Source organism: Hevea brasiliensis, chromosome 17 (assembly GCF_030052815.1).
Source record: "Hevea brasiliensis isolate MT/VB/25A 57/8 chromosome 17, ASM3005281v1, whole genome shotgun sequence".
Classification (NCBI taxonomy): Eukaryota; Viridiplantae; Streptophyta; class Magnoliopsida; order Malpighiales; family Euphorbiaceae; genus Hevea; species Hevea brasiliensis.
Genome location: NC_079509.1, coordinates 22,800,532 through 22,812,199, shown reverse-complemented (window position 1 = coordinate 22,812,199; position 11,668 = coordinate 22,800,532). Strand labels below are relative to the sequence as shown.

General features: G+C 33.3%; 1 non-coding gene across 1 annotated transcript; it reads left to right on the top strand.

The window, feature by feature from the left end:
* Positions 1-5,377: 5,377 nt before the first annotated feature.
* LOC131175617 (small nucleolar RNA R71) lies at positions 5,378-5,484 on the top strand. Its single transcript, XR_009145812.1, has one exon. It is a non-coding gene; the product is annotated as a small nucleolar RNA R71 (small nucleolar RNA).
* Positions 5,485-11,668: the final 6,184 nt, after the last annotated feature.

Sequence of the window (11,668 nt, the reverse complement as noted above, 5' to 3'; positions counted from 1 at the left end):
GCATTTATCTACAAATGATGAACTCCCCAAGTCATGCCAAGGAAATGCAGCATGTCCATCTTAAATCTCACACCCCAAATAAACTCAAAACTACAAAGATGACCCACTTACCACCATATTAACATTAAAAGCACATATACTTAAAAGTTACACACCCAACCTCACCAAGAACATAAGTAATCTGCTGCAGACCCTTCTTTGCTGCAGAATTTCTTCTTCCTCTCTGCATAAACCAGGTAGCAGCTCCTGCACAGGTTATGCAGCAAAAACCAATCAGTTTTTGGGAGAGTTTGAAGGACAAAATTTTCAAGTTAAGAATCACTCCCCAGCAGTTCACCAACCTTTCTTCATTGAAATACATCTACAAGGGACAAAATTCAACAATGTCAAAAATTGAATTTGGGGAGATTCAAGATAAAAACAACAGTAATGAAAGTAAAAGTAAATCAGCAAAAGCAAAATAAAAGGACTTGGGATGCCTCCCAAGAGGGCTAATTTATAGTCCTTAGCTGGACTTTTCATGAATTTCACTGAAAAGAGGTGAGGGATTGGAGAGCTTGTAACAGCTTGCTCCCTTTATCGGGTCTCCAGTTATGTAATGTTTCAATCTATGCCCATTTACCTTAAAATTCCCAGATTTTTCACTCCAAATTTCAATTGCTCCATAAGGGAAAACCTTAGAAACTCTATATGGACCAGTCCACCTTGATTTAAGTTTTCCAGGGAACAATTTCAATTTTGAGTTGAACAATAAAACTGAATCACCCTCTTTGAATTCCTTTTTTCTAAGATGCTTATCATGCCAAACTTTGGTTCTTTCTTTGTAAATACGGGCACTTTCATAAGCATCCATCCTCAATTCTTTAAGCTCATTAAGTTGCAATAGTCTCTTTTCACCAGCTTGCTTAAGGTCAAAATTCAAGGTCTGAATGGCCCAATATGCTCTATGTTCTAGCTCCATAGGTAAATGACAAGACTTACCATACACCAACCTAAAGGGAGTAGTTCCTATAGGGGTTTTGTAAGCAGTCCTATATGCCCATAAAGCATCATCTAGTTTGATAGACCAATCTTTCCGAGAATTGTTCACTATTTTCTCCAAGATATGTTTGAGCTCTCTGTTAGAAACTTCAACTTGTCCTGAAGTTTGAGGGTGGTATGAGGTAGCTATCTTGTGCACTACACCATACTTCCTCATTAAGCTCTCAAATTGCTTATTACAAAAATGTGAACCACCATCACTAATTACAGCCCTAGGAGCGCCAAATCTACTCAAGACAAATTTTTTCAAGAATTTCACTACCACTCTAGCATCATTAGTTGGAGTTGCAATAGCTTCCACCCACTTTGACACATAGTCAACTCCAACTAGGATGTATCTATTACCAAATGAAGGAGGAAATGGCCCCATAAAATCTATTCCCCAGACATCAAATAATTCCACTTCAAGAATATCATTTAGGGGCATTTGATCTCTTTTTGATAAATTTTCACTCCTTTGACATTTATCACATTCCAACACAAATTTCCTCACATCCTTAAAAAGATTTGGCCAAAAGAAACCAGCTTGCAAAATTTTACTAGCTGTTTTAGAGATTCCAAAATGTCCTCCATAATCAGAAGCATGGCAATGTTGCATAATACTCTGTGTCTCCTCATCAGGAATACATCTCCTTATTAAACCATCACAACATCTCCTAAAGAGTAAAGGATCATCCCATCTATAAAATTTTACCTCATGCAAAAACTTTTTCTTTTGTTGCCATGTCATTCCTAGAGGTAAAACTCCACAAGATAGATAATTCACAAAGTCTGCATACCAAGGTAATTTAGCAACAAGAGAGAAAAGTTGTTCATCCAAGAAAAACTCATCAATAGGGATTTCATCCATTTCTTCATCATCAAATTTCAGCCTACTCAGATTATCCGCAACTACATTTTCAGCTCCCTTCTTATCTCTAATCTCCAAATCAAACTCTTGTAGCATTAGAATCCACCTTATGAGCCTAGGTTTAGCCTCTTTTTTACGGAGCAAATACCTGATGGCTGCATGATCTGAAAATATAACCACCTTTGAGTCAATAATGTAAGGTCTAAACTTTTCCAATTCAAAGACAATTGCTAAAAATTCCTTTTCAGTTGTTGCATAATTTGTTTGGGCCTCATCCAGTGTTCTACTAGCATAATAAATAGCATAAGCCTTTTTGTCATTTCTTTGACCAAGAACAGCTCCAATTGCATAGTTGCTAGCATCACACATAATTTCAAAAGGTAGGCTCTAATCAGGTGGTTGCATGATTGGTACAGTGATAAGAGCTTGCTTCAACCAGCAAAAGGCATCCAAACACTCTTGGTCAAATACAAATAGTGTGTCATTACTTAACAAATTAGACAAAGGTTTGGCTATTTTAGAAAAATCCTTGATAAAGCGTCTGTAGAACCCGGCATGTCCTAGAAAACTTCGAATTCCTTTGACATTAGTAGGAGGAGCCATCTTCTCTATCACTTCAACTTTGGCTTTATTAACCTCTATTCCTCTGTTAGACACCAAATGTCCAAGCACTATCCCTTCCTGAACCATGAAATGACACTTTTCCCAGTTTAACACAAGGTCAGATTCGCACATCGCAAAACTTTAGAAAGGTTAGCCAAGCATATGTCAAATGAAGATCCATAAACAGAAAAATCATCCATAAAAACCTCCATTATATCTTCAATGAAATCTGAGAAGATTGCCATCATGCACCTTTGAAAAGTGGCTGGTGCATTACACAACCCAAATGGCATCCTCCTATAAGCAAAGGTTCCATATGGACAAGTAAAAGTGGTTTTCTCTTGATCATTTGGATGGATAGGGATTTGAAAAAAACCTGAATATCCATCTAAATAGCAAAAATAAGAATGCCTAGCCAGTCTTTCTAATATTTGATCAATGAAGGGAAGTGGAAAATGATCTTTTCTAGTGGCAACATTTAATTTTCTGTAATCTATGCACATTCGCCAACTAGTCACTGTTCTGGTGGGAATTAATTCATTATTTTCATTTTTGACAACTGTCGTTCCACCCTTTTTTGGGACAACATATACTGGGCTCACCCAAGTACTGTCTGAGATAGGATATATAATCCCTGCATCAAGCAACTTCAAAATTTCCTTTTTAACAACTTCTTTCATATTTGGGTTCAACCTTCTCTGATGTTCAATAGATGGCTTGCAATTTTCTTCCAAAATAATTCTATGCATGCAAAAGTGTGGGCTTATTCCCTTAATGTCATCTATGGTATATCCTAAAACTTTCCTAAATTGTCTCAACACTCTTACCAACTTATCAGCCTCTAAAGTACTCAAGTTTGCATTTACAATTACTGGATAAGTGTTATTAGTGCCAAGAAATTCATACCTGAGCTGAGAAGGAAGTTGCTTAAGTTCTACCTTAGGTGCATCTTCTTCCTTGAATGATGGTTGCTTAGATTCTACTTTTTCCTTTTGTGTGAGTTGAAAAACTGGAGCAAAAATGAATGGTGGACTACCCTCTAAATGTTGAGCATATGCAGCCACATGAGGGTTGTCATAGTCTATGCCTCCTCCATGAACCAAACAATTTTCAAGTGGATCTTCCGGATATTTCTTTCTGAAATGTTCTTCAACCAGCTCATCAATAATATCAACTCTCAAGCAAGTATCAGCTTCAAAATAATGCTTCTTCATAGTGTTATTAATATTGAAAACCAATTGATCTTCACCAACTCTAAGAGTCAATTTTTCTCCCTTAACATCAATCAATGCTCCTGCTGTAGCTAGAAAGGGTCTTCCCAAGATAATTGGAATATTAGAATCCTCCTCCATGTCCAAGATGACAAAGTCAACAGGTATATAGAACTTCCCAACCTTCAGAGGCACATTCTCCAAAATCCCTTCAGGATACTTAATTGATCTGTCAGCTAACTGAAGAGAAATGTGGGTTGGTTTAAGATCTCCCATATTGAGCTTCTCATAAATGGAGAGGGGCATAAGGCTAACACTAGCCCCTAAATCACATAAAGCTTTTGTAGAACATGATTCCCCAATGTGGCATGGAATTGAAAAACTCCCTGGATCCTTGAGCTTTGGAGGAAGTTTCCTTTGGAGGATAGCACTACATTCTTCTGTTAAAGCTACAGTTTCATGGTCTTCAAGTTTCCTCTTGTTTGAGAGAATTTCTTTCAAGAATTTTGCATAAGAGGGCATTTGTGAAAGAGCATCAATAAAAGGCACATTTATGTATAGCTTCTTCAAAACCTCTAAAAACTTCCCAAATTGCTTATCAAGCTTGGCTTTTTGAAATCTTTGTGGAAAGGGAAGTTGTGGCTTGTAGGGCTCTGGAGGTATATACTTCTCTTCCTTCTCTTTAATTTTCTCTTTACATTTTTCTGCACTCTCTTGTTTTTCACTCTCTTGTTTTTCATTCTCATTAATTTCTTTCTCATTTTCTCTCTTCTCATTATTTACACTTTTCTCATTTTTTTCACTCTTCTCATTATTTACAACTTTCCCACTTCTTAAAGTAATAGCTTGACACTGCTCTCTTGGGTTTTCTGGTTGACTTGGAAGCTTTCCAAAAGACTTGGTACTTGAGGAAGATGCTTGTTGTGCAATCTGATTTTCCAGCATTCTGTTATGTGTTTGCATCTGTTCTAGCCTTGCTTTCATCTCTCTCATCTCCTCATCATGCTTATTTTGGTTAGCAAGAATCTGTTGTAATAAAGCTTCTGTGGGGGAACTTTGTTCTTGCTGTTTTGGTGGAGGATTCATATTTTTCTGCTAAAAATTAGGCAATGGTTGCCTATTTTGCTGATATGAAATTCCTTGTTGCTGTTGTGGTTGAAAATTCTGATTTTGGACTTGATTTTGCTGATTTCCCCATGAAAAGTTGGGATGATTCCTCCAAGTTGGATTATAAGTTTGAGAGTAAGAATTCCCCATTTGCTTGTTTCCATAATTACCAACATATGCTGCTTGCTCTTTATAGTCTACTCCATAGCTGGTAGTTCCTTCTGCATAAGCCACTTGTTGTGAACTTCCAGATGATAATGTTGAACTAACCAACATACTCAAATCTTCCATCTTCTTAGCTAAGACATTTGTAAGTGCATCAAACTTTGCATTAATCATGTTGAATGGATCAAGATCATACATTCCAACAGCTTGCCTCCTTTGAGTTGGAGCTAGTCCTCTTGGACTACTCCAAAGATGAGTATTCTTTGCAATTTTCTCCAGTAGCTCATAAGCTTCATCTTCATGCTTCATAATAAATTCTCCTCCTGTTTGAGCATCAATAATCCCTCTAATTGCTGGAGTAACATTTGTGTAAAAATTTTAATTTATCATCCATTTCGGAATGGCATGATGTGGGCATTGTCTCTCTAATTCCTTCCATCTCATCCATGATTCATAAAGAGTTTCATCTTCTCTTGGTCTGAAAGCTGTCATTTGATTCCTCAATTCTTGAGTTTTTCCAGGTGGAAAATATTGTGCAAGAAATGCATCAGTGAGCTGCTCCCAATTTGTAATGGAGTTGTGAGGTAAAGAATCAAGCCAATCCAATGCTCTATCTTTCAAAGAGAATGGGAATAGCTTCAATCTTGCTGCATCATCAGACACTCCAGGTTGTTTTTGCATGTCACAGATCATAGCAAACTTCTTCAGATGTGTGTGTGGATTTTCAGAAGGATGTCCTCCAAATTGAGAATTTTGAATCATTTGAAGAACTCCAAAATCCATCTTGTAACTATTTGCATCAATTCTTGGTCTTGCTATGCTCTCTCTCAAGTCATCAAAACAAGGAAAAGCATGATCCATCATACTTCCCCTAGGCACATTAGCATTTACAACCTCTTCTCCTTGGGCTACATTTTCATTGTTTCGATCATTTCCAGCATTACCACCAATTCTAATTCTTTCATCAGCCATGACTTCTTCTAATTCAGTTTCTCTCAGAGCTTCTTTTCTTTTTCTGGTTTCTTTCTTGTTGGCTTTACAAAATTTCTCTATTTCAGGATTGAACAATAAGGATGTGTCACTTGTGCTTCTAGCTCTTCTCATAAAAGATTAAAAGTACCTGAAAAAGAACAAACAAACACAAAATGAAAAGATAACAAAAATAAAACTATAAACAACTAAAATAATCAAGAACTCAATCTTAAACAAACAACTCCCCGACAACGGCGCCAAAAACTTGATGTGGCCCAACCGCAAGTGCACGGGTCGTACAAGTAATATAGAAAAGATATCGTTCCCACGAGGAGTTGTGTTAATGATTGAATCTTTGATATAAAAAGTTGACTAGATTGAACTATTTTTGAAATTAAAGCAATAAATTGATGGGTATTGGAGTATGAAATCTATATGTGCAAAATTAATAATCTATCCAACAATGTATTAATTAAACTAAAATTGCATCAATTTGAAATAAGCAAGTTGAAATATGGCAAAATTAAAATGGCAAGCAATTAATTTCAATTAAAAATTAACAATGACAAAAAGGCGATTCTGGAGTTCGGGATTTCATATTTGAGCTATTTTGGGATTTCAAATTGGTTGTCCAATCGTATGGAACTTACGGGTTTTAAGGAGATTAATTCTTAAATCCTTTGAATACCCTTTCGAGTGAGACAAAGAGTGCCTTAATCAATCTAATCCTACTTTCGTGGAGTTAGAGTTAATTAAGACCCATTAGGTTCTTTAATTAATCTGTGAATCCTCTTAATCCTTAGTCTATTTCTAGATCTAAGTTAATTAAGTCCAATTTCTTGATTATCTATCACAAGGCCTTCTCCTTTCGGTGCCTCAACCATGGATTAAGAACATCACTTAATGGGATCCTACACTAAGCATGTCATTAAGCACACAAGAAATGAATAAAACTCATTAAGACCACAAAATATGGATTACCCAATCAAAATCCACAAAATATCTCAAATATTACAACCCTTACTCCAGAATCAATGTAAAACTACTCATTACCCATAATGTTTACAAGAAATTCTTAGTTTGTATGGAAATAAAGCTTTAATCTAAGCTAGGAAACAATAAACTAAACACTAGAAATGTAGGAAGAATGTAAGAAAGGAAAGAAATCTGCAAATCTTGGTTGAAAATGGTGTGGAAGGTGAAAGTGACTCTTTAGCTGCTGCCTACACCTCTTCCTTTTTCTGCTCTCCTCCTTCTTCCCCTTTCTAAAATGAGAAATGGGACTATTTATAGCATTTTCTAACATGGAGCCCTAAAATGGTGTGTTTGAGGAGGGATTTTCTGAGGGAATCTTCTGCCAGCTCATTAATGAACTCTTTATGGGACTGCATAAGTCATGCCGTCCCTTATGCAGTTTTTGGCTGGCTTCTGGTTCACTTATGCGAAACTGCATGACTTGGTGCATAGGTTATGCACAATTCCGTGAAAGTGCATAAGGGAGGCGTGAATGTGCATAAGCTATGCAGTCTCCTTATGCACATTTCGGCAGGTATTAGAACAGTGATTTTTCTCCTTATGCAGATCCGCATAGCTTATGCGGCAAGTTATGCACAATTTTGGTCAATTCATATTTCAGCTTGAAAACTTGTTTTTGACATCTTTGGCTGTGGAAGTCACTCCTCAATGGCAAAATTTCTTTTCAGTCCTTCACAAACACCATTTTTCCTACAAAACAAAGTAAAAATTACAAATTAATCCAAAATTGACAATTATGAAAAACTAACTAAATAACTAATGAAATTAGCTAAAAATAACTAATAATAAAATAAAATGGCTATGAAATTAGACCTAAATGACTATGCAAAATGTATGCATCAGTATAGTTATTTTGAATTGTGAGTGAATTTATGGATTACAGATTTACTTTGAATTTAAGTTTCCTATTTGATTGCCATACAAAAAGGAAAATTTCGAGTCAAAACTTAGAATAATTTATGGATTGCAGATTCTTTCAAATCGCTTCAAAATAATTAATTTGAATTTAAAATTTATCTATTTAATTTTGCAACAAAACATATGTTAAGATGAATCAAATCCAAATGAATTAGTTTTGGATTGTTAGAGTACAAGTTAAATTAGAATTGGGGCATTAGATAAAATAAGAAATTTAGTAGAATTTAAAAATTTTAATAATTAGAGTCTCACAAAGATTAGGTTAAAGTTATCTATATATATGATTAGTTGGTTGGCCATTATATGGTAGAAAGCTCACGAAGTGGAGAGGTGTATCAAATTTAATGAGTTTTAGTTTTATTTGAGTGACTTATAAGGGTGAGAAAAATAATTAGTGGTTAAAATTATTTTTTCTTTATAGTGTATTTTTTATACTATTGTGCGTACAGTGGGAGGGGACACAAGAGATTTTTCGATCTCAATTGGATTACACCAAGGATCAATCATAAGCCCTTACCTTTTTACATTAGTTTTAGATGAATTGACGAAACATATACAAGAGAGTATTCCTTGGTGCATGTTGTTTGCGGATGATATTGTTTTGATAGATGAGACACGAGAAGGAGTCAATAGAAAGCTAGAGCTTTGGAGAAGTACTCTAGAATCAAAGGGTTTTAAGTTAAGTAGAACGAAGACAGAATACATGAATTGCAAGTTCAGTGAAGGCCAAACTGGTGATAGGGAAAGAGTTAATTTAAATGGAGTGGTACTGTCCCAAAGTAATCACTTTAAATATCTAGGCTCAGTCCTTCAAGTAGATGGGGGATGTGAGGAGGATGTTAGTCATAGGATTAAAGCCGGATGGTTGAAGTGGAGACGTGCCACGGGAGTTTTATGTGATCGTAAAATTCCCAATAAGTTGAAAGGAAAATTTTACCGTACAGCTATACGACCGGCTATGTTATATGGTAGTGAGTGTTGGATACTAAAAGAGTCATATGCGTCTAAGATAAGAGTTGCAGAGATGAGAATGTTAAGGTGGATGAGTGACCATACTAGACTAGATAAAAGTCCGTAATGAGAGTATTAGAGAAAAGGTAGGAGTGGTACCAATTGAAGATAAGTTGAGAGAAGGGAGATTGAGATGGTTTGGTCATGTGATGCGTAGACATACGAAAGCTCCAGTTAGACAAGTAGAGTACATTAGGTTAGAAGATAGAAAGAAAAAAAGGAGTAGACCTAAATTGACTTGGAGGAGAGTAGTACAACATGACCTAGAAGCATTACACATTTCTGAGGATTTAACCCAAAATCGTTTAGAGTGAAGAAAGCGAATCCATATAACCAACTCCAAATCTTTGGGATAAAGGCTTAGTTGAGTTGAGTTGAGTTGAGTTGAGTATAGTGTATTTTTTGGTGGGTTAGACTTACGCCGAACCATATTAAATTTTGTATTCTTTAATTTGTACAGGTATGATTTTCACAATAAGATGATACCAATTGTCGTGCATCGCAGAACTGTGTAAACTATAAAAAATAAAGTAAACATAAAAAATAAAGTAAACATGTCATCTACCACTATTAATAATAATAAATAATCTATAACAAGCTCAAGTTATACTATCCATCACCCGAATAATCCTCACAAAAATTGCTCATATTAAATATATTTAATTAGTTATTTAAATATCCTATAGACATAACCTAATATGTTCACTATTATAATTATTACATCACAAAATGTGCTTTCAACTATAATAGACAATAATACCTTCCTCTTAGATTATGTCTTTTCTCCACCTTAAGTCGAAGCTTCTATTCTTCCATGAGAATGAGTAAGAATTCCTTATCAAGGGGTAAGGCCAAATCCTTAGCAATTGGCAAAGCTCCTTTTTTGCAACAGTGACAACTTCACTCTATGAGTTAAAAGTTAAATAATCTTTTTATCATTCTTCTATTTATTGTGTTAATTTTCTCAATACTAATTTGATTATGAGTCTCACTCAAATTAGAAATAACACTAAAATAAGAGTTTTATTCTATATTGAAAATATTCCTTCATTCTCTTGAGAAATATTTTTCACATTCAAATTAGGAAAAAGCCTTACAAATCAACTAAAATTTTGAATCATCTAACCTCTTTCAAATGGTACGTTAACAAAACCTTGAGAATGATTTTGTACAATTAATTGAGATATTCATTTATTGATTCTGTAAGTGAAAAAGGAAAGCAAAACATTAATATATGCGCATAAATTTGATCTATATAATATGTATTAAGCTTCTTCTCATTGTTTCCTTTTATGATTGCCTTTTCTGTGAAAATATTTTGAAAAAATGCCCATGAAAATAATTGTAAATTATATTTTTTTAATTAAAAATTTTCGAATAAATTAAATTATAACTTTATAATGATATATCATGTTATTGCGTTAGTAATACAAAATCAGATTAAATAAAGTGAATTTTGTAAAATTTTAGAAATTTATTATATAAAACTCTAGCTATTTAAATAAATAAAAAGTTTGGAATGAACAGATATTTAAATGATTAAACTTGGCATCATGTTAATATACAAATTTTCACTCAAAATACAGAAGTCTATGTATATGTGTGTGGATTATTGTGTATTTTTTTTTTAATTTATTAAGTTTTATTTTAATTTTTAAATCAATATTATTAATCTTTCATTGGACATTTGTGGGCGTGATTACATCAAACTGATGTCGTGCAGTTTGGTTTAGTTTACTCAACTATTAATTTTCTGCAAATAAGTGCGAGTATTGTCTTAGTCTTCTTTCCATTATTGATCCTAACTTTTAACTTTTAAGGAAGACCTTGACTTTAAGCAAACTATATAAACTATAATTATTATTTAAGGAAATAGCATGTCTTAGTCTTCCTTCCATTATTGATACTAACTTTTAATTTTTAAGGGAGACCCTGAATTTAAGTAAACTATATAAATTATAATTATTATTTAAGGAAATAAAAAGTCTTAGTCTTTCTTCCATTATTGATTCTAACTTTTAACTTTTAAGGGAGACCTTGAATTTAAGTAAACTATATAAATTATAATTATTATTTGAGGAAATAACATTAAATTGTAAATCTAATTGTAGTGCTTGGGTTACTTCCATGAAGTGATTGTCTGGTATTCATTTGTAATTATATCCGAGTTGAAGCTGAGTTAAAGCTTATGGTTTCGTGTCAAATAAATTATTTATAATAAAAGAATTTAAATGAATTCTCATATAATTATATTTAATTTTTATTTTTTAAATAAATTTTTTTAAATTAAAACAATAAATTATTTTATTTTAAATATAAAAATTAATTAAAAAGAAATTAATTAATTTTCATTTTTATAACATTTTATATTCCAAATAGAGGATTATAAATTCAATGGGTCAAATTTAAACCCTTCAAAGTTTGTCTCATTTACACCCGCTAATTGCACAAAAATAAAAATTGTTATTGAAGTTAGACAACCAATTCAACTCATATTACACGATTTATTTATTTAGAAGACCTTGACTTCAAGTCCATTGAAACAAACCTGAAATTATTTCTCTTTAGAACGTGGCAAGTGATCATCTAAATTAATTTAAAAAGTACTTTTGTATTTATATTATAAATAAAAATTAAAATTTTAATATAATATTATTAAGTGGATATATTAAGTCGAAATTTTCTTATGTATAGTGTATTTTCCAAAACAATTATGATATTCATTTTATTCACTAAATTTCTCTTAGTAAAAATA